General features: G+C 45.0%; 16 non-coding genes across 16 annotated transcripts; all 16 read right to left on the reverse strand.

The window, feature by feature from the left end:
* Positions 1–772: 772 nt before the first annotated feature.
* Positions 773–963, reverse strand: LOC141186857 (U2 spliceosomal RNA). Its single transcript, XR_012261096.1, has one exon. It is a non-coding gene; the product is annotated as a U2 spliceosomal RNA (small nuclear RNA).
* A 1120-nt stretch (positions 964–2083) lies between these two features.
* Positions 2084–2274, reverse strand: LOC141186858 (U2 spliceosomal RNA). Its single transcript, XR_012261097.1, has one exon. It is a non-coding gene; the product is annotated as a U2 spliceosomal RNA (small nuclear RNA).
* A 1120-nt stretch (positions 2275–3394) lies between these two features.
* LOC141186859 (U2 spliceosomal RNA) lies at positions 3395–3585 on the reverse strand. Its single transcript, XR_012261098.1, has one exon. It is a non-coding gene; the product is annotated as a U2 spliceosomal RNA (small nuclear RNA).
* A 1122-nt stretch (positions 3586–4707) lies between these two features.
* LOC141186860 (U2 spliceosomal RNA) lies at positions 4708–4898 on the reverse strand. The gene has a single exon (XR_012261099.1). It is a non-coding gene; the product is annotated as a U2 spliceosomal RNA (small nuclear RNA).
* A 1121-nt stretch (positions 4899–6019) lies between these two features.
* LOC141186862 (U2 spliceosomal RNA) lies at positions 6020–6210 on the reverse strand. The gene has a single exon (XR_012261101.1). It is a non-coding gene; the product is annotated as a U2 spliceosomal RNA (small nuclear RNA).
* Positions 6211–7330: 1120 nt separating this feature from the next.
* Positions 7331–7521, reverse strand: LOC141186863 (U2 spliceosomal RNA). The gene has a single exon (XR_012261102.1). It is a non-coding gene; the product is annotated as a U2 spliceosomal RNA (small nuclear RNA).
* Positions 7522–8641: 1120 nt separating this feature from the next.
* LOC141186864 (U2 spliceosomal RNA) lies at positions 8642–8832 on the reverse strand. The gene has a single exon (XR_012261103.1). It is a non-coding gene; the product is annotated as a U2 spliceosomal RNA (small nuclear RNA).
* Positions 8833–9954: 1122 nt separating this feature from the next.
* Positions 9955–10145, reverse strand: LOC141184898 (U2 spliceosomal RNA). The gene has a single exon (XR_012259610.1). It is a non-coding gene; the product is annotated as a U2 spliceosomal RNA (small nuclear RNA).
* Positions 10146–11267: 1122 nt separating this feature from the next.
* On the reverse strand, positions 11268–11458 carry LOC141186865 (U2 spliceosomal RNA). The gene has a single exon (XR_012261104.1). It is a non-coding gene; the product is annotated as a U2 spliceosomal RNA (small nuclear RNA).
* Positions 11459–12581: 1123 nt separating this feature from the next.
* On the reverse strand, positions 12582–12772 carry LOC141185460 (U2 spliceosomal RNA). The gene has a single exon (XR_012260121.1). It is a non-coding gene; the product is annotated as a U2 spliceosomal RNA (small nuclear RNA).
* A 1122-nt stretch (positions 12773–13894) lies between these two features.
* On the reverse strand, positions 13895–14085 carry LOC141186866 (U2 spliceosomal RNA). Its single transcript, XR_012261105.1, has one exon. It is a non-coding gene; the product is annotated as a U2 spliceosomal RNA (small nuclear RNA).
* A 1123-nt stretch (positions 14086–15208) lies between these two features.
* On the reverse strand, positions 15209–15399 carry LOC141186868 (U2 spliceosomal RNA). The gene has a single exon (XR_012261106.1). It is a non-coding gene; the product is annotated as a U2 spliceosomal RNA (small nuclear RNA).
* A 1122-nt stretch (positions 15400–16521) lies between these two features.
* On the reverse strand, positions 16522–16712 carry LOC141186869 (U2 spliceosomal RNA). Its single transcript, XR_012261107.1, has one exon. It is a non-coding gene; the product is annotated as a U2 spliceosomal RNA (small nuclear RNA).
* A 1126-nt stretch (positions 16713–17838) lies between these two features.
* Positions 17839–18029, reverse strand: LOC141184139 (U2 spliceosomal RNA). The gene has a single exon (XR_012258923.1). It is a non-coding gene; the product is annotated as a U2 spliceosomal RNA (small nuclear RNA).
* Positions 18030–19152: 1123 nt separating this feature from the next.
* On the reverse strand, positions 19153–19343 carry LOC141185926 (U2 spliceosomal RNA). Its single transcript, XR_012260511.1, has one exon. It is a non-coding gene; the product is annotated as a U2 spliceosomal RNA (small nuclear RNA).
* A 1122-nt stretch (positions 19344–20465) lies between these two features.
* LOC141186870 (U2 spliceosomal RNA) lies at positions 20466–20656 on the reverse strand. The gene has a single exon (XR_012261108.1). It is a non-coding gene; the product is annotated as a U2 spliceosomal RNA (small nuclear RNA).
* Positions 20657–21619: the final 963 nt, after the last annotated feature.

A 21619-nucleotide genomic window follows, 5' to 3' on the forward strand; every position in this document is an offset into this window, starting at 1 on the left:
CAGCAGCAGACTGAAGGTGGCTGCTGCTGTGCGCAGGTATATAAAGGCTCAGAGCCTATTATGACACGCGCAGCCAGCGTTCCATTGCCACATTCCGTCTACTGCAGGCGGGATACCTGGATGGCTGAATGTCACTGAGAAGCTCACAGAGACCGCCATAAGCAACAGTTTAAAAGAATGCCACAGACTAATCAACCAAACTTTTTGGGTTGGTTTCTCTTTTATAGTCTGCAGGCATTAAATGAAAGAAGTCAGTGTTCCAGCAGAGGGAGACAACTTTTCAGAAAAGGCATTGTAGCAAACCAAAAAAGAAATTTTAAGCGCAGCAGAGTAACCAGCTCACATACCTGTTAGCTCAGGTGAGTTTAAAAGGCTGCTGTTGATAACAAGGGCATTTGCTAAATAGATGGTGTGTGTGCAACAATATACTGAAAGGTCAATTATATTGTGCAGCTTATCTCACCACCTGTAGTTATTTAGGTGAAAGCTCCAAAATGCTTGCCTAATATGTCTGTTTATCCAAAAGGAAGTATAGAGGGAGAGCTAGATAGATAGCATTGCATTACATTACATTACATGGCAATGCAATGCACAGTTGCTGAAGTTGAACCAAAATGAGCTTGTCATCTGTCTTCTGCAACTTTTAACATGAAAAATCCAATGAGGAGAAGAAAAGCAAAGCCAAAGAGTCCATCCCAAAATCCGACAAACAAGCAAAATGAACAAAAAGCATTGAATTCAATTCTTTCTGATTTTAGAAACTGCATTAAAGAAGGGGTGCACCGGTCCTGGAGATACTGCAATACCAGGTCAATGCGTGGAGTGGACAGAGCAAGCTCTTTTTCCATCTCCCTGTTCTAAAAATCCATTTAATATATGGTCCCCAGATAGGGGACGTATCAGATATTAAACTGATAAGAACAGATACTACACTTGATCTTAGCCAAAAGGCCGAGAAGCGATAACCAGAATTGGTTTTCCGACTACGGTGCCACCCAAGGATTCTGAAAAGTCCATTTGTGGAGATGGCCACCTGGACTCCCGTTAAGAAGACATGCTGTCAACCTCTAGATCCCTCACATGCCTGCACTTTTCGGCTTGCTGCTGCTGCAATCCACGCGTTTTAGATCTGCATAACTCCACCTCTTTTAGCACAGTACCCTCAACCCCCGGCTGTTCCCACCCGCCTCAACACCGTTGGAAGGGAGGAGAACCAATTAAGGCGGGGGGGGGTGGAACGAGCAGCTGTCTACCCTTAGCAGGAGGGTTGCTGATTAATTACCTCTCCTGCTGCTGCTGCTGCTGGCTGTCCAGCAGCAGACTGAAGGTGGCTGCTGCTGTGCGCAGGTATATAAAGGCTCAGAGCCTATTATGACACGCGCAGCCAGCGTTCCATTGCCACATTCCGTCTACTGCAGGCGGGATACCTGGATGGCTGAATGTCACTGAGAAGCTCACAGAGACCGCCATAAGCAACAGTTTAAAAGAATGCCACAGACTAATCAACCAAATTTTTTGGGTTGGATTCTCTTTTATAGTCTGCAGGCATTAAATGAAAGAAGTCAGTGTTCCAGCAGAGGGAGACAACGTTTCAGAAAAGGCATTGTAGCAAACCAAAAAAGAAATTTTAAGCGCAGCAGAGTAACCAGCTCACATACCTGTTAGCTCAGGTGAGTTTAAAAGGCTGCTGTTGATAACAAGGGCATTTGCTAAATAGATGGTGTGTGTGCAACAATATACTGAAAGGTCAATTATATTGTGCAGCTTATCTCACCACCTGTAGTTATTTAGGTGAAAGCTCCAAAATGCTTGCCTAATATGTCTGTTTATCCAAAAGGAAGTATAGAGGGAGAGCTAGATAGATAGCATTGCATTACATTACATTACATGGCAATGCAATGCACAGTTGCTGAAGTTGAACCAAAATGAGCTTGTCATCTGGCTTCTGCAACTTTTAACATGAAAAATCCAATGAGGAGAAGAAAACCTAAGCCAAAGAGTCCATCCCAAAATCCGACAAACAAGCAAAATGAACAAAAAGCATTGAATTCAATTCTTTCTGATTTTAGAAACTGCATTAAAGAAGGGGTGCACCGGTCCTGGAGATACTGCAATACCAGGTCAATGCGTGGAGTGGACAGAGCAAGCTCTTTTTCCATCTCCCTGTTCTAAAAATCCATTTAATATATGGTCCCCAGATAGGGGACGTATCAGATATTAAACTGATAAGAACAGATACTACACTTGATCTTAGCCAAAAGGCCGAGAAGCGATAACCAGAATTGGTTTCCGACTACGGTGCCACCCAAGGATTCTGAAAAGTCCATTTGTGGAGATGGCCACCTGGACTCCCGTTAAGAAGACATGCTGTCAACCTCTAGATCCCTCACATGCCTGCACTTTTCGGCTTGCTGCTGCTGCAATCCACGCGTTTTAGATCTGCATAACTCCACCTCTTTTAGCACAGTACCCTCAACCCCCGGCTGTTCCCACCCGCCTCAACACCGTTGGAAGGGAGGAGAACCAATTAAGGCGGGGGGGGGGTGGAACGAGCAGCTGTCTACCCTTAGCAGGAGGGTTGCTGATTAATTACCTCTCCTGCTGCTGCTGCTGCTAGCTGTCCAGCAGCAGACTGAAGGTGGCTGCTGCTGTGCGCAGGTATATTAAGGCTCAGAGCCTATTATGACACGCGCAGCCAGCGTTCCATTGCCACATTCCGTCTACTGCAGGCGGGATACCTGGATGGCTGAATGTCACTGAGAAGCTCACAGAGACCGCCATAAGCAACAGTTTAAAAGAATTCCACAGACTAATCAACCAAACTTTTTGGGTTGGTTTCTCTTTTATAGTCTGCAGGCATTAAATGAAAGAAGTCAGTGTTCCAGCAGAGGGAGACAACGTTTCAGAAAAGGCATTGTAGCAAACCAAAAAAGAAATTTTAAGCGCAGCAGAGTAACCAGCTCACATACCTGTTAGCTCAGGTGAGTTTAAAAGGCTGCTGTTGATAACAAGGGCATTTGCTAAATAGATGGTGTGTGTGCAACAATATACTGAAAGGTCAATTATATTGTGCAGCTTATCTCACCACCTGTAGTTATTTAGGTGAAAGCTCCAAAATGCTTGCCTAATATGTCTGTTTATCCAAAAGGAAGTATAGAGGGAGAGCTAGATAGATAGCATTGCATTACATTACATTACATGGCAATGCAATGCACAGTTGCTGAAGTTGAACCAAAATGAGCTTGTCATCTGGCTTCTGCAACTTTTAACATGAAAAATCCAATGAGGAGAAGAAAAGCAAAGCCAAAGAGTCCATCCCAAAATCCGACAAACAAGCAAAATGAACAAAAAGCATTGAATTCAATTCTTTCTGATTTTAGAAACTGCATTAAAGAAGGGGTGCACCGGTCCTGGAGATACTGCAATACCAGGTCAATGCGTGGAGTGGACAGAGCAAGCTCTTTTTCCATCTCCCTGTTCTAAAAATCCATTTAATATATGGTCCCCAGATAGGGGACGTATCAGATATTAAACTGATAAGAACAGATACTACACTTGATCTTAGCCAAAAGGCCGAGAAGCGATAACCAGAATTGGTTTTCCGACTACGGTGCCACCCAAGGATTCTGAAAAGTCCATTTGTGGAGATGGCCACCTGGACTCCCGTTAAGAAGACATGCTGTCAACCTCTAGATCCCTCACATGCCTGCACTTTTCGGCTTGCTGCTGCTGCAATCCACGCGTTTTAGATCTGCATAACTCCACCTCTTTTAGCACAGTACCCTCAACCCCCGGCTGTTCCCACCCGCCTCAACACCGTTGGAAGGGAGGAGAACCAATTAAGGCGGGGGGGGGGGTGGAACGAGCAGCTGTCTACCCTTAGCAGGAGGGTTGCTGATTAATTTCCTCTCCTGCTGCTGCTGCTGCTGGCTGTTCAGCAGCAGACTGAAGGTGGCTGCTGCTGTGCGCAGGTATATAAAGGCTCAGAGCCTATTATGACACGCGCAGCCAGCGTTCCATTGCCACATTCCGTCTACTGCAGGCGGGATACCTGGATGGCTGAATGTCACTGAGAAGCTCACAGAGACCGCCATAAGCAACAGTTTAAAAGAATGCCACAGACTAATCAACCAAACTTTTTGGGTTGGATTCTCTTTTATAGTCTGCAGGCATTAAATGAAAGAAGTCAGTGTTCCAGCAGAGGGAGACAACGTTTCAGAAAAGGCATTGTAGCAAACCAAAAAAGAAATTTTAAGCGCAGCAGAGTAACCAGCTCACATACCTGTTAGCTCAGGTGAGTTTAAAAGGCTGCTGTTGATAACAAGGGCATTTGCTAAATATATGGTGTGTGTGCAACAATATACTGAAAGGTCAATTATATTGTGCAGCTTATCTCACCACCTGTAGTTATTTAGGTGAAAGCTCCAAAATGCTTGCCTTATATGTCTGTTTATCCAAAAGGAAGTATAGAGGGAGAGCTAGATAGATAGCATTGCATTACATTACATTACATGGCAATGCAATGCACAGTTGCTGAAGTTGAACCAAAATGAGCTTGTCATCTGGCTTCTGCAACTTTTAACATGAAAAATCCAATGAGGAGAAGAAAAGCAAAGCCAAAGAGTCCATCCCAAAATCCGACAAACAAGCAAAATGAACAAAAAGCATTGAATTCAATTCTTTCTGATTTTAGAAACTGCATTAAAGAAGGGGTGCACCGGTCCTGGAGATACTGCAATACCAGGTCAATGCGTGGAGTGGACAGAGCAAGCTCTTTTTCCATCTCCCTGTTCTAAAAATCCATTTAATATATGGTCCCCAGATAGGGGACGTATCAGATATTAAACTGATAAGAACAGATACTACACTTGATCTTAGCCAAAAGGCCGAGAAGCGATAACCAGAATTGGTTTCCGACTACGGTGCCACCCAAGGATTCTGAAAAGTCCATTTGTGGAGATGGCCACCTGGACTCCCGTTAAGAAGACATGCTGTCAACCTCTAGATCCCTCACATGCCTGCACTTTTCGGCTTGCTGCTGCTGCAATCCACGCGTTTTAGATCTGCATAACTCCACCTCTTTTAGCACAGTACCCTCAACCCCCGTCTGTTCCCACCCGCCTCAACACCGTTGGAAGGGAGGAGAACCAATTAAGGCGGGGGGGGGGGTGGAACGAGCAGCTGTCTACCCTTAGCAGGAGGGTTGCTGATTAATTACCTCTCCTGCTGCTGCTGCTGCTGGCTGTCCAGCAGCAGACTGAAGGTGGCTGCTGCTGTGCGCAGGTATATAAAGGCTCAGAGCCTATTATGACACGCGCAGCCAGCGTTCCATTGCCACATTCCGTCTACTGCAGGCGGGATACCTGGATGGCTGAATGTCACTGAGAAGCTCACAGAGACCGCCATAAGCAACAGTTTAAAAGAATGCCACAGACTAATCAACCAAACTTTTTGGGTTGGTTTCTCTTTTATAGTCTGCAGGCATTAAATGAAAGAAGTCAGTGTTCCAGCAGAGGGAGACAACGTTTCAGAAAAGGCATTGTAGCAAACCAAAAAAGAAATTTTAAGCGCAGCAGAGTAACCAGCTCACATACCTGTTAGCTCAGGTGAGTTTAAAAGGCTGCTGTTGATAACAAGGGCATTTGCTAAATAGATGGTGTGTGTGCAACAATATACTGAAAGGTCAATTATATTGTGCAGCTTATCTCACCACCTGTAGTTATTTAGGTGAAAGCTCCAAAATGCTTGCCTAATATGTCTGTTTATCCAAAAGGAAGTATAGAGGGAGAGCTAGATAGATAGCATTGCATTACATTACATTACATGGCAATGCAATGCACAGTTGCTGAAGTTGAACCAAAATGAGCTTGTCATCTGGCTTCTGCAACTTTTAACATGAAAAATCCAATGAGGAGAAGAAAAGCAAAGCCAAAGAGTCCATCCCAAAATCCGACAAACAAGCAAAATGAACAAAAAGCATTGAATTCAATTCTTTCTGATTTTAGAAACTGCATTAAAGAAGGGGTGCACCGGTCCTGGAGATACTGCAATACCAGGTCAATGCGTGGAGTGGACAGAGCAAGCTCTTTTTCCATCTCCCTGTTCTAAAAATCCATTTAATATATGGTCCCCAGATAGGGGACGTATCAGATATTAAACTGATAAGAACAGATACTACACTTGATCTTAGCCAAAAGGCCGAGAAGCGATAACCAGAATTGGTTTCCGACTACGGTGCCACCCAAGGATTCTGAAAAGTCCATTTGTGGAGATGGCCACCTGGACTCCCGTTAAGAAGACATGCTGTCAACCTCTAGATCCCTCACATGCCTGCACTTTTCGGCTTGCTGCTGCTGCAATCCACGCGTTTTAGATCTGCATAACTCCACCTCTTTTAGCACAGTACCCTCAACCCCCGGCTGTTCCCACCCGCCTCAACACCGTTGGAAGGGAGGAGAACCAATTAAGGCGGGGGGGGGGTGGAACGAGCAGCTGTCTACCCTTAGCAGGAGGGTTGCTGATTAATTACCTCTCCTGCTGCTGCTGCTGCTGGCTGTCCAGCAGCAGACTGAAGGTGGCTGCTGCTGTGCGCAGGTATATAAAGGCTCAGAGCCTATTATGACACGCGCAGCCAGCGTTCCATTGCCACATTCCGTCTACTGCAGGCGGGATACCTGGATGGCTGAATGTCACTGAGAAGCTCACAGAGACCGCCATAAGCAACAGTTTAAAAGAATGCCACAGACTAATCAACCAAACTTTTTGGGTTGGTTTCTCTTTTATAGTCTGCAGGCATTAAATGAAAGAAGTCAGTGTTCCAGCAGAGGGAGACAACGTTTCAGAAAAGGCATTGTAGCAAACCAAAAAAGAAATTTTAAGCGCAGCAGAGTAACCAGCTCACATACCTGTTAGCTCAGGTGAGTTTAAAAGGCTGCTGTTGATAACAAGGGCATTTGCTAAATAGATGGTGTGTGTGCAACAATATACTGAAAGGTCAATTATATTGTGCAGCTTATCTCACCACCTGTAGTTATTTAGGTGAAAGCTCCAAAATGCTTGCCTAATATGTCTGTTTATCCAAAAGGAAGTATAGAGGGAGAGCTAGATAGATAGCATTGCATTACATTACATTACATGGCAATGCAATGCACAGTTGCTGAAGTTGAACCAAAATGAGCTTGTCATCTGGCTTCTGCAACTTTTAACATGAAAAATCCAATGAGGAGAAGAAAAGCAAAGCCAAAGAGTCCATCCCAAAATCCGACAAACAAGCAAAATGAACAAAAAGCATTGAATTCAATTCTTTCTGATTTTAGAAACTGCATTAAAGAAGGGGTGCACCGGTCCTGGAGATACTGCAATACCAGGTCAATGCGTGGAGTGGACAGAGCAAGCTCTTTTTCCATCTCCCTGTTCTAAAAATCCATTTAATATATGGTCCCCAGATAGGGGACGTATCAGATATTAAACTGATAAGAACAGATACTACACTTGATCTTAGCCAAAAGGCCGAGAAGCGATAACCAGAATTGGTTTCCGACTACGGTGCCACCCAAGGATTCTGAAAAGTCCATTTGTGGAGATGGCCACCTGGACTCCCGTTAAGAAGACATGCTGTCAACCTCTAGATCCCTCACATGCCTGCACTTTTCGGCTTGCTGCTGCTGCAATCCACGCGTTATAGATCTGCATAACTCCACCTCTTTTAGCACAGTACCCTCAACCCCCGGCTGTTCCCACCCGCCTCAACACCGTTGGAAGGGAGAAGAACCAATTAAAGCGGGGGGCGGGTGGAACGAGCAGCTGTCTACCCTTAGCAGGAGGGTTGCTGATTAATTACCTCTCCTGCTGCTGCTGCTGCTGGCTGTCCAGCAGCAGACTGAAGGTGGCTGCTGCTGTGCACAGGTATATAAAGGCTCAGAGCCTATTATGACACGCGCAGCCAGCGTTCCATTGCCACATTCCGTCTACTGCAGGCGGGATACCTGGATGGCTGAATGTCACTGAGAAGCTCACAGAGACCGCCATAAGCAACAGTTTAAAAGAATGCCACAGACTAATCAACCAAACTTTTTGGGTTGGTTTCTCTTTTATAGTCTGCAGGCATTAAATGAAAGAAGTCAGTGTTCCAGCAGAGGGAGACAACGTTTCAGAAAAGGCATTGTAGCAAACCAAAAAAGAAATTTTAAGCGCAGCAGAGTAACCAGCTCACATACCTGTTAGCTCAGGTGAGTTTAAAAGGCTGCTGTTGATAACAAGGGCATTTGCTAAATAGATGGTGTGTGTGCAACAATATACTGAAAGGTCAATTATATTGTGCAGCTTATCTCACCACCTGTAGTTATTTAGGTGAAAGCTCCAAAATGCTTGCCTAATATGTCTGTTTATCCAAAAGGAAGTATAGAGGGAGAGCTAGATAGATAGCATTGCATTACATTACATTACATGGCAATGCAATGCACAGTTGCTGAAGTTGAACCAAAATGAGCTTGTCATCTGGCTTCTGCAACTTTTAACATGAAAAATCCAATGAGGAGAAGAAAAGCAAAGCCAAAGAGTCCATCCCAAAATCCGACAAACAAGCAAAATGAACAAAAAGCATTGAATTCAATTCTTTCTGATTATAGAAACTGCATTAAAGAAGGGGTGCACCGGTCCTGGAGATACTGCAATACCAGGTCAATGCGTGGAGTGGACAGAGCAAGCTCTTTTTCCATCTCCCTGTTCTAAAAATCCATTTAATATATGGTCCCCAGATAGGGGACGTATCAGATATTAAACTGATAAGAACAGATACTACACTTGATCTTAGCCAAAAGGCCGAGAAGCGATAACCAGAATTGGTTTCCGACTACGGTGCCACCCAAGGATTCTGAAAAGTCCATTTGTGGAGATGGCCACCTGGACTCCCGTTAAGAAGACATGCTGTCAACCTCTAGATCCCTCACATGCCTGCACTTTTCGGCTTGCTGCTGCTGCAATCCACGCGTTTTAGATCTGCATAACTCCACCTCTTTTAGCACAGTACCCTCAACCCCCGGCTGTTCCCACCCGCCTCAACACCGTTGGAAGGGAGGAGAACCAATTAAGGCGGGGGGGGGGGGTGGAACGAGCAGCTGTCTACCCTTAGCAGGAGGGTTGCTGATTAATTACCTCTCCTGCTGCTGCTGCTGCTGGCTGTCCAGCAGCAGACTGAAGGTGGCTGCTGCTGTGCGCAGGTATATAAAGGCTCAGAGCCTATTATGACACGCGCAGCCAGCGTTCCATTGCCACATTCCGTCTACTGCAGGCGGGATACCTGGATGGCTGAATGTCACTGAGAAGCTCACAGAGACCGCCATAAGCAACAGTTTAAAAGAATGCCACTGACTAATCAACCAAACTTTTTGGGTTGGTTTCTCTTTTATAGTCTGCAGGCATTAAATGAAAGAAGTCAGTGTTCCAGCAGAGGGAGACAACGTTTCAGAAAAGGCATTGTAGCAAACCAAAAAAGAAATTTTAAGCGCAGCAGAGTAACCAGCTCACATACCTGTTAGCTCAGGTGAGTTTAAAAGGCTGCTGTTGATAACAAGGGCATTTGCTAAATAGATGGTGTGTGTGCAACAATATACTGAAAGGTCAATTATATTGTGCAGCTTATCTCACCACCTGTAGTTATTTAGGTGAAAGCTCCAAAATGCTTGCCTAATATGTCTGTTTATCCAAAAGGAAGTATAGAGGGAGAGCTAGATAGATAGCATTGCATTACATTACATTACATGGCAATGCAATGCACAGTTGCTGAAGTTGAACCAAAATGAGCTTGTCATCTGGCTTCTGCAACTTTTAACATGAAAAATCCAATGAGGAGAAGAAAAGCAAAGCCAAAGAGTCCATCCCAAAATCCGACAAACAAGCAAAATGAACAAAAAGCATTGAATTCAATTCTTTCTGATTTTAGAAACTGCATTAAAGAAGGGGTGCACCGGTCCTGGAGATACTGCAATACCAGGTCAATGCGTGGAGAGGACAGAGAAAGCTCTTTTTCCATCTCCCTGTTCTAAAAATCCATTTAATATATGGTCCCCAGATAGGGGACGTATCAGATATTAAACTGATAAGAACAGATACTACACTTGATCTTAGCCAAAAGGCCGAGAAGCGATAACCAGAATTGGTTTCCGACTACGGTGCCACCCAAGGATTCTGAAAAGTCCATTTGTGGAGATGGCCACCTGGACTCCCGTTAAGAAGACATGCTGTCAACCTCTAGATACCTCACATGCCTGCACTTTTCGGCTTGCTGCTGCTGCAATCCACGCGTTTTAGATCTGCATAACTCCACCTCTTTTAGCACAGTACCCTCAACCCCCGGCTGTTCCCACCCGCCTCAACACCGTTGGAAGGGAGGAGAACCAATTAAGGCGGGGGGGGGGGGTGGAACGAGCAGCTGTCTACCCTTAGCAGGAGGGTTGCTGATTAATTACCTCTCCTGCTGCTGCTGCTGCTGGCTGTCCAGCAGCAGACTGAAGGTGGCTGCTGCTGTGCGCAGGTATATAAAGGCTCAGAGCCTATTATGACACGCGCAGCCAGCGTTCCATTGCCACATTCCGTCTACTGCAGGCGGGATACCTGGATGGCTGAATGTCACTGAGAAGCTCACAGAGACCGCCATAAGCAACAGTTTAAAAGAATGCCACAGACTAATCAACCAAACTTTTTGGGTTGGTTTCTCTTTTATAGTCTGCAGGCATTAAATGAAAGAAGTCAGTGTTCCAGCAGAGGGAGACAACGTTTCAGAAAAGGCATTGTAGCAAACCAAAAAAGAAATTTTAAGCGCAGCAGAGTAACCAGCTCACATACCTGTTAGCTCAGGTGAGTTTAAAAGGCTGCTGTTGATAACAAGGGCATTTGCTAAATAGATGGTGTGTGTGCAACAATATACTGAAAGGTCAATTATATTGTGCAGCTTATCTCACCACCTGTAGTTATTTAGGTGAAAGCTCCAAAATGCTTGCCTAATATGTCTGTTTATCCAAAAGGAAGTATAGAGGGAGAGCTAGATAGATAGCATTGCATTACATTACATTACATGGCAATGCAATGCACAGTTGCTGAAGTTGAACCAAAATGAGCTTGTCATCTGGCTTCTGCAACTTTTAACATGAAAAATCCAATGAGGAGAAGAAAAGCAAAGCCAAAGAGTCCATCCCAAAATCCGACAAACAAGTAAAATGAACAAAAAGCATTGAATTCAATTCTTTCTGATTTTAGAAACTGCATTAAAGAAGGGGTGCACCGGTCCTGGAGATACTGCAATACCAGGTCAATGCGTGGAGTGGACAGAGCAAGCTCTTTTTCCATCTCCCTGTTCTAAAAATCCATTTAATATATGGTCCCCAGATAGGGGACGTATCAGATATTAAACTGATAAGAACAGATACTACACTTGATCTTAGCCAAAAGGCCGAGAAGCGATAACCAGAATTGGTTTCTGACTACGGTGCCACCCAAGGATTCTGAGAAGTCCATTTGTGGAGATGGCCACCTGGACTCCCGTTAAGAAGACATGCTGTCAACCTCTAGATCCCTCACATGCCTGCACTTTTCGGCTTGCTGCTGCTGCAATCCACGCGTTTTAGATCTGCATAACTCCACCTCTTTTAGCACAGTACCCTCAACCCCCGGCTGTTCCCACCCGCCTCAACACCGTTGGAAGGGAGGAGAACCAATTAAGGCGGGGGGGGGGGGATGGAACGAGCAGCTGTCTACCCTTAGCAGGAGGGTTGCTGATTAATTACCTCTCCTGCTGCTGCTGCTGCTGGCTGTCCAGCAGCAGACTGAAGGTGGCTGCTGCTGTGCGCAGGTATATAAAGGCTCAGAGCCTATTATGACACGCGCAGCCAGCGTTCCATTGCCACATTCCGTCTACTGCAGGCGGGATACCTGGATGGCTGAATGTCACTGAGAAGCTCACAGAGACCGCCATAAGCAACAGTTTAAAAGAATGCCACAGACTAATCAACCAAACTTTTTGGGTTGGTTTCTCTTTTATAGTCTGCAGGCATTAAATGAAAGAAGTCAGTGTTCCAGCAGAGGGAGACAACGTTTCAGAAAAGGCATTGTAGCAAACCAAAAAAGAAATTTTAAGCGCAGCAGAGTAACCAGCTCACATACCTGTTAGCTCAGGTGAGTTTAAAAGGCTGCTGTTGATAACAAGGGCATTTGCTAAATAGATGGTGTGTGTGCAACAATATACTGAAAGGTCAATTATATTGTGCAGCTTATCTCACCACCTGTAGTTATTTAGGTGAAAGCTCCAAAATGCTTGCCTAATATGTCTGTTTATCCAAAAGGAAGTATAGAGGGAGAGCTAGATAGATAGCATTGCATTACATTACATTACATGGCAATGCAATGCACAGTTGCTGAAGTTGAACCAAAATGAGCTTGTCATCTGGCTTCTGCAACTTTTAACATGAAAAATCCAATGAGGAGAAGAAAAGCAAAGCCAAAGAGTCCATCCCAAAATCCGACAAACAAGCAAAATGAACAAAAAGCATTGAATTCAATTCTTTCTGATTTTAGAAACTGCATTAAAGAAGGGGTGCACCGGTCCTGGAGATACTGCAATACCAGGTCAATGCGTGGAGTGGACAGAGCAAGCTCTTTTTCCATCTCCCTGTTCTAAAAATCCATTTAATATATGGTCCCCAGATAGGGGACGTATGAGATATTAAACTGATAAGAACAGATACTACACTTGATCTTAGCCAAAAGGCCGAGAAGCGATAACCAGAATTGGTTTCCGACTACGGTGCCACCCAAGGATTCTGAAAAGTCCATTTGTGGAGATGGCCACCTGGACTCCCGTTAAGAAGACATGCTGTCAACCTCTAGATCCCTCACATGCCTGCACTTTTCGGCTTGCTGCTGCTGCAATCCACGCGTTTTAGATCTGCATAACTCCACCTCTTTTAGCACAGTACCCTCAACCCCCGGCTGTTCCCACCCGCCTCAACACCGTTGGAAGGGAGGAGAACCAATTAAGGCGGGGGGGGGGGATGGAACGAGCAGCTGTCTACCCTTAGCAGGAGGGTTGCTGATTAATTACCTCTCCTGCTGCTGCTGCTGCTGGCTGTCCAGCAGCAGACTGAAGGTGGCTGCTGCTGTGCGCAGGTATATAAAGGCTCAGAGCCTATTATGACACGCGCAGCCAGCGTTCCATTGCCACATTCCGTCTACTGCAGGCGGGATACCTGGATGGCTGAATGTCACTGAGAAGCTCACAGAGACCGCCATAAGCAACAGTTTAAAAGAATGCCACAGACTAATCAACCAAACTTTTTGGGTTGGTTTCTCTTTTATAGTCTGCAGGCATTAAATGAAAGAAGTCAGTGTTCCAGCAGAGGGAGACAACGTTTCAGAAAAGGCATTGTAGCAAACCAAAAAAGAAATTTTAAGCGCAGCAGAGTAACCAGCTCACATACCTGTTAGCTCAGGTGAGTTTAAAAGGCTGCTGTTGATAACAAGGGCATTTGCTAAATAGATGGTGTGTGTGCAACAATATACTGAAAGGTCAATTATATTGTGCAGCTTATCTCACCACCTGTAGTTATTTAGGTGAAAGCTCCAAAATGCTTGCCTAATATGTCTGTTTATCCAAAAGGAAGTATAGAGGGAGAGCTAGATAGATAGCATTGCATTACATTACATTACATGGCAATGCAATGCACAGTTGCTGAAGTTGAACCAAAATGAGCTTGTCATCTGGCTTCTGCAACTTTTAACATGAAAAATCCAATGAGGAGAAGAAAAGCAAAGCCAAAGAGTCCATCCCAAAATCCGACAAACAAGCAAAATGAACAAAAAGCATTGAATTCAATTCTTTCTGATTTTAGAAACTGCATTAAAGAAGGGGTGCACCGGTCCTGGAGATACTGCAATACCAGGTCAATGCGTGGAGTGGACAGAGCAAGCTCTTTTTCCATCTCCCTGTTCTAAAAATCCATTTAATATATGGTCCCCAGATAGGGGACGTATCAGATATTAAACTGATAAGAACAGATACTACACTTGATCTTAGCCAAAAGGCCGAGAAGCGATAACCAGAATTGGTTTCCGACTACGGTGCCACCCAAGGATTCTGAAAAGTCCATTTGTGGAGATGGCCACCTGGACTCCCGTTAAGAAGACATGCTGTCAACCTCTAGATCCCTCACATGCCTGCACTTTTCGGCTTGCTGCTGCTGCAATCCACGCGTTTTAGATCTGCATAACTCCACCTCTTTTAGCACAGTACCCTCAACCCCCGGCTGTTCCCACCCGCCTCAACACCGTTGGAAGGGAGGAGAACCAATTAAGGCGGGGGGGGGGTGGAACGAGCAGCTGTCTACCCTTAGCAGGAGGGTTGCTGATTAATTACCTCTCCTGCTGCTGCTGCTGCTGCTGGCTGTCCAGCAGCAGACTGAAGGTGGCTGCTGCTGTGCGCAGGTATATAAAGGCTCAGAGCCTATTATGACACGCGCAGCCAGCGTTCCATTGCCACATTCCGTCTACTGCAGGCGGGATACCTGGATGGCTGAATGTCACTGAGAAGCTCACAGAGACCGCCATAAGCAACAGTTTAAAAGAATGCCACAGACTAATCAACCAAACTTTTTGGGTTGGTTTCTCTTTTATAGTCTGCAGGCATTAAATGAAAGAAGTCAGTGTTCCAGCAGAGGGAGACAACGTTTCAGAAAAGGCATTGTAGCAAACCAAAAAAGAAATTTTAAGCGCAGCAGAGTAACCAGCTCACATACCTGTTAGCTCAGGTGAGTTTAAAAGGCTGCTGTTGATAACAAGGGCATTTGCTAAATAGATGGTGTGTGTGCAACAATATACTGAAAGGTCAATTATATTGTGCAGCTTATCTCACCACCTGTAGTTATTTAGGTGAAAGCTCCAAAATGCTTGCCTAATATGTCTGTTTATCCAAAAGGAAGTATAGAGGGAGAGCTAGATAGATAGCATTGCATTACATTACATTACATGGCAATGCAATGCACAGTTGCTGAAGTTGAACCAAAATGAGCTTGTCATCTGGCTTCTGCAACTTTTAACATGAAAAATCCAATGAGGAGAAGAAAAGCAAAGCCAAAGAGTCCATCCCAAAATCCGACAAACAAGTAAAATGAACAAAAAGCATTGAATTCAATTCTTTCTGATTTTAGAAACTGCATTAAAGAAGGGGTGCACCGGTCCTGGAGATACTGCAATACCAGGTCAATGCGTGGAGTGGACAGAGCAAGCTCTTTTTCCATCTCCCTGTTCTAAAAATCCATTTAATATATGGTCCCCAGATAGGGGACGTATCAGATATTAAACTGATAAGAACAGATACTACACTTGATCTTAGCCAAAAGGCCGAGAAGCGATAACCAGAATTGGTTTCCGACTACGGTGCCACCCAAGGATTCTGAGAAGTCCATTTGTGGAGATGGCCACCTGGACTCCCGTTAAGAAGACATGCTGTCAACCTCTAGATCCCTCACATGCCTGCACTTTTCGGCTTGCTGCTGCTGCAATCCACGCGTTTTAGATCTGCATAACTCCACCTCTTTTAGCACAGTACCCTCAACCCCCGGCTGTTCCCACCCGCCTCAACACCGTTGGAAGGGAGGAGAACCAATTAAGGCGGGGGGGGGGGATGGAACGAGCAGCTGTCTACCCTTAGCAGGAGGGTTGCTGATTAATTACCTCTCCTGCTGCTGCTGCTGCTGGCTGTCCAGCAGCAGACTGAAGGTGGCTGCTGCTGTGCGCAGGTATATAAAGGCTCAGAGCCTATTATGACACGCGCAGCCAGCGTTCCATTGCCACATTCCGTCTACTGCAGGCGGGATACCTGGATGGCTGAATGTCACTGAGAAGCTCACAGAGACCGCCATAAGCAACAGTTTAAAAGAATGCCACAGACTAATCAACCAAACTTTTTGGGTTGGTTTCTCTTTTATAGTCTGCAGGCATTAAATGAAAGAAGTCAGTGTTCCAGCAGAGGGAGACAACGTTTCAGAAAAGGCATTGTAGCAAACCAAAAAAGAAATTTTAAGCGCAGCAGAGTAACCAGCTCACATACCTGTTAGCTCAGGTGAGTTTAAAAGGCTGCTGTTGATAACAAGGGCATTTGCTAAATAGATGGTGTGTGTGCAACAATATACTGAAAGGTCAATTATATTGTGCAGCTTATCTCACCACCTGTAGTTATTTAGGTGAAAGCTCCAAAATGCTTGCCTAATATGTCTGTTTATCCAAAAGGAAGTATAGAGGGAGAGCTAGATAGATAGCATTGCATTACATTACATTACATGGCAATGCAATGCACAGTTGCTGAAGTTGAACCAAAATGAGCTTGTCATCTGGCTTCTGCAACTTTTAACATGAAAAATCCAATGAGGAGAAGAAAAGCAAAGCCAAAGAGTCCATCCCAAAATCCGACAAACAAGCAAAATGAACAAAAAGCATTGAATTCAATTCTTTCTGATTTTAGAAACTGCATTAAAGAAGGGGTGCACCGGTCCTGGAGATACTGCAATACCAGGTCAATGCGTGGAGTGGACAGAGCAAGCTCTTTTTCCATCTCCCTGTTCTAAAAATCCATTTAATATATGGTCCCCAGATAGGGGACGTATCAGATATTAAACTGATAAGAACAGATACTACACTTGATCTTAGCCAAAAGGCCGAGAAGCGATAACCAGAATTGGTTTCCGACTACGGTGCCACCCAAGGATTCTGAAAAGTCCATTTGTGGAGATGGCCACCTGGACTCCCGTTAAGAAGACATGCTGTCAACCTCTAGATCCCTCACATGCCTGCACTTTTCGGCTTGCTGCTGCTGCAATCCACGCGTTTTAGATCTGCATAACTCCACCTCTTTTAGCACAGTACCCTCAACCCCCGGCTGTTCCCACCCGCCTCAACACCGTTGGAAGGGAGGAGAACCAATTAAGGCGGGGGGGGGGGGGTGGAACGAGCAGCTGTCTACCCTTAGCAGGAGGGTTGCTGATTAATTACCTCTCCTGCTGCTGCTGCTGCTGCTGGCTGTCCAGCAGCAGACTGAAGGTGGCTGCTGCTGTGCGCAGGTATATAAAGGCTCAGAGCCTATTATGACACGCGCAGCCAGCGTTCCATTGCCACATTCCGTCTACTGCAGGCGGGATACCTGGATGGCTGAATGTCACTGAGAAGCTCACAGAGACCGCCATAAGCAACAGTTTAAAAGAATGCCACAGACTAATCAACCAAACTTTTTGGGTTGGTTTCTCTTTTATAGTCTGCAGGCATTAAATGAAAGAAGTCAGTGTTCCAGCAGAGGGAGACAACGTTTCAGAAAAGGCATTGTAGCAAACCAAAAAAGAAATTTTAAGCGCAGCAGAGTAACCAGCTCACATACCTGTTAGCTCAGGTGAGTTTAAAAGGCTGCTGTTGATAACAAGGGCATTTGCTAAATAGATGGTGTGTGTGCAACAATATACTGAAAGGTCAATTATATTGTGCAGCTTATCTCACCACCTGTAGTTATTTAGGTGAAAGCTCCAAAATGCTTGCCTAATATGTCTGTTTATCCAAAAGGAAGTATAGAGGGAGAGCTAGATAGATAGCATTGCATTACATTACATTACATGGCAATGCAATGCACAGTTGCTGAAGTTGAACCAAAATGAGCTTGTCATCTGGCTTCTGCAACTTTTAACATGAAAAATCCAATGAGGAGAAGAAAAGCAAAGCCAAAGAGTCCATCCCAAAATCCGACAAACAAGCAAAATGAACAAAAAGCATTGAATTCAATTCTTTCTGATTTTAGAAATTGCATTAAAGAAGGGGTGCACCGGTCCTGGAGATACTGCAATACCAGGTCAATGCGTGGAGTGGACAGAGCAAGCTCTTTTTCCATCTCCCTGTTATAAAAATCCATTTAATATATGGTCCCCAGATAGGGGACGTATCAGATATTAAACTGATAAGAACAGATACTACACTTGATCTTAGCCAAAAGGCCGAGAAGCGATAACCAGAATTGGTTTCCGACTACGGTGCCACCCAAGGATTCTGAAAAGTCCATTTGTGGAGATGGCCACCTGGACTCCCGTTAAGAAGACATGCTGTCAACCTCTAGATCCCTCACATGCCTGCACTTTTCGGCTTGCTGCTGCTGCAATCCACGCGTTTTAGATCTGCATAACTCCACCTCTTTTAGCACAGTACCCTCAACCCCCGGCTGTTCCCACCCGCCTCAACACCGTTGGAAGGGAGGAGAACCAATTAAGGCGGGGGGGGGGGGATGGAACGAGCAGCTGTCTACCCTTAGCAGGAGGGTTGCTGATTAATTACCTCTCCTGCTGCTGCTGCTGCTGGCTGTCCAGCAGCAGACTGAAGGTGGCTGCTGCTGTGCGCAGGTATATAAAGGCTCAGAGCCTATTATGACACGCGCAGCCAGCGTTCCATTGCCACATTCCGTCTACTGCAGGCGGGATACCTGGATGGCTGAATGTCACTGAGAAGCTCACAGAGACCGCCATAAGCAACAGTTTAAAAGAATGCCACAGACTAATCAACCAAACTTTTTGGGTTGGTTTCTCTTTTATAGTCTGCAGGCATTAAATGAAAGAAGTCAGTGTTCCAGCAGAGGGAGACAACGTTTCAGAAAAGGCATTGTAGCAAACCAAAAAAGAAATTTTAAGCGCAGCAGAGTAACCAGCTCACATACCTGTTAGCTCAGGTGAGTTTAAAAGGCTGCTGTTGATAACAAGGGCATTTGCTAAATAGATGGTGTGTGTGCAACAATATACTGAAAGGTCAATTATATTGTGCAGCTTATCTCACCACCTGTAGTTATTTAGGTGAAAGCTCCAAAATGCTTGCCTAATATGTCTGTTTATCCAAAAGGAAGTATAGAGGGAGAGCTAGATAGATAGCATTGCATTACATTACATTACATGGCAATGCAATGCACAGTTGCTGAAGTTGAACCAAAATGAGCTTGTCATCTGGCTTCTGCAACTTTTAACATGAAAAATCCAATGAGGAGAAGAAAAGCAAAGCCAAAGAGTCCATCCCAAAATCCGACAAACAAGCAAAATGAACAAAAAGCATTGAATTCAATTCTTTCTGATTTTAGAAACTGCATTAAAGAAGGGGTGCACTGGTCCTGGAGATACTGCAATACCAGGTCAATGCGTGGAGTGGACAGAGCAAGCTCTTTTTCCATCTCCCTGTTCTAAAAATCCATTTAATATATGGTCCCCAGATAGGGGACGTATCAGATATTAAACTGATAAGAACAGATACTACACTTGATCTTAGCCAAAAGGCCGAGAAGCGATAACCAGAATTGGTTTCCGACTACGGTGCCACCCAAGGATTCTGAAAAGTCCATTTGTGGAGATGGCCACCTGGACTCCCGTTAAGAAGACATGCTGTCAACCTCTAGATCCCTCACATGCCTGCACTTTTCGGCTTGCTGCTGCTGCAATCCACGCGTTTTAGATCTGCATAACTCCACCTCTTTTAGCACAGTACCCTCAACCCCCGGCTGTTCCCACCCGCCTCAACACCGTTGGAAGGGAGGAGAACCAATTAAGGCGGGGGGGGGGGATGGAACGAGCAGCTGTCTACCCTTAGCAGGAGGGTTGCTGATTAATTACCTCTCCTGCTGCTGCTGCTGCTGGCTGTCCAGCAGCAGACTGAAGGTGGCTGCTGCTGTGCGCAGGTATATAAAGGCTCAGAGCCTATTATGACACGCGCAGCCAGCGTTCCATTGCCACATTCCGTCTACTGCAGGCGGGATACCTGGATGGCTGAATGTCACTGAGAAGCTCACAGAGACCGCCATAAGCAACAGTTTAAAAGAATGCCACAGACTAATCAACCAAACTTTTTGGGTTGGTTTCTCTTTTATAGTCTGCAGGCATTAAATGAAAGAAGTCAGTGTTCCAGCAGAGGGAGACAACGTTTCAGAAAAGGCATTGTAGCAAACCAAAAAAGAAATTTTAAGCACAGCAGAGTAACCAGCTCACATACCTGTTAGCTCAGGTGAGTTTAAAAGGCTGCTGTTGATAACAAGGGCATTTGCTAAATAGATGGTGTGTGTGCAACAATATACTGAAAGGTCAATTATATTGTGCAGCTTATCTCACCACCTGTAGTTATTTAGGTGAAAGCTCCAAAATGCTTGCCTAATATGTCTGTTTATCCAAAAGGAAGTATAGAGGGAGAGCTAGATAGATAGCATTGCATTACATTACATTACATGGCAATGCAATGCACAGTTGCTGAAGTTGAACCAAAATGAGCTTGTCATCTGCCTTCTGCAACTTTTAACATGAAAAATCCAATGAGGAGAAGAAAAGCAAAGCCAAAGAGTCCATCCCAAAATCCGACAAACAAGCAAAATGAACAAAAAGCATTGAATTCAATTCTTTCTGATTTTAGAAACTGCATTAAAGAAGGGGTGCACCGGTCCTGGAGATACTGCAATACCAGGTCAATGCGTGGAGTGGACAGAGCAAGCTCTTTTTCCATCTCCCTGTTCTAAAAATCCATTTAATATATGGTCCCCAGATAGGGGACGTATCAGATATTAAACTGATAAGAACAGATACTACACTTGATCTTAGCCAAAAGGCCGAGAAGCGATAACCAGAATTGGATTCCGACTACGGTGCCACCCAAGGATTCTGAAAAGTCCATTTGTGGAGATGGCCACCTGGACTCCCGTTAAGAAGACATGCTGTCAACCTCTAGATCCCTCACATGCCTGCACTTTTCGGCTTGCTGCTGCTGCAATCCACGCGTTTTAGATCTGCATAACTCCACCTCTTTTAGCACAGTACCCTCAACCCCCGGCTGTTCCCACCCGCCTCAACACCGTTGGAAGGGAGGAGAACCAATTAAGGCGGGGGGGGGGGGATGGAACGAGCAGCTGTCTACCCTTAGCAGGAGGGTTGCTGATTAATTACCTCTCCTGCTGCTGCTGCTGCTGGCTGTCCAGCAGCAGACTGAAGGTGGCTGCTGCTGTGCGCAGGTATATAAAGGCTCAGAGCCTATTATGACACGCGCAGCCAGCGTTCCATTGCCACATTCCGTCTACTGCAGGCGGGATACCTGGATGGCTGAATGTCACTGAGAAGCTCACAGAGACCGCCATAAGCAACAGTTTAAAAGAATGCCACAGACTAATCAACCAAACTTTTTGGGTTGGTTTCTCTTTTATAGTCTGCAGGCATTAAATGAAAGAAGTCAGTGTTCCAGCAGAGGGAGACAACGTTTCAGAAAAGGCATTGTAGCAAACCAAAAAAGAAATTTTAAGCGCAGCAGAGTAACCAGCTCACATACCTGTTAGCTCAGGTGAGTTTAAAAGGCTGCTGTTGATAACAAGGGCATTTGCTAAATAGATGGTGTGTGTGCAACGATATACTGAAAGGTCAATTATATTGTGCAGCTTATCTCACCACCTGTAGTTATTTAGGTGAAAGCTCCAAAATGCTTGCCTAATATGTCTGTTTATCCAAAAGGAAGTATAGAGGGAGAGCTAGATAGATAGCATTGCATTACATTACATTACATGGCAATGCAATGCACAGTTGCTGAAGTTGAACCA

This window comes from Phyllobates terribilis, unplaced genomic scaffold (genome assembly GCF_046119375.1).
Source record: "Phyllobates terribilis strain yellow unplaced genomic scaffold, ASM4611937v1 Scaffold_40__1_contigs__length_11209783, whole genome shotgun sequence".
Classification (NCBI taxonomy): Eukaryota; Metazoa; Chordata; class Amphibia; order Anura; family Dendrobatidae; genus Phyllobates; species Phyllobates terribilis.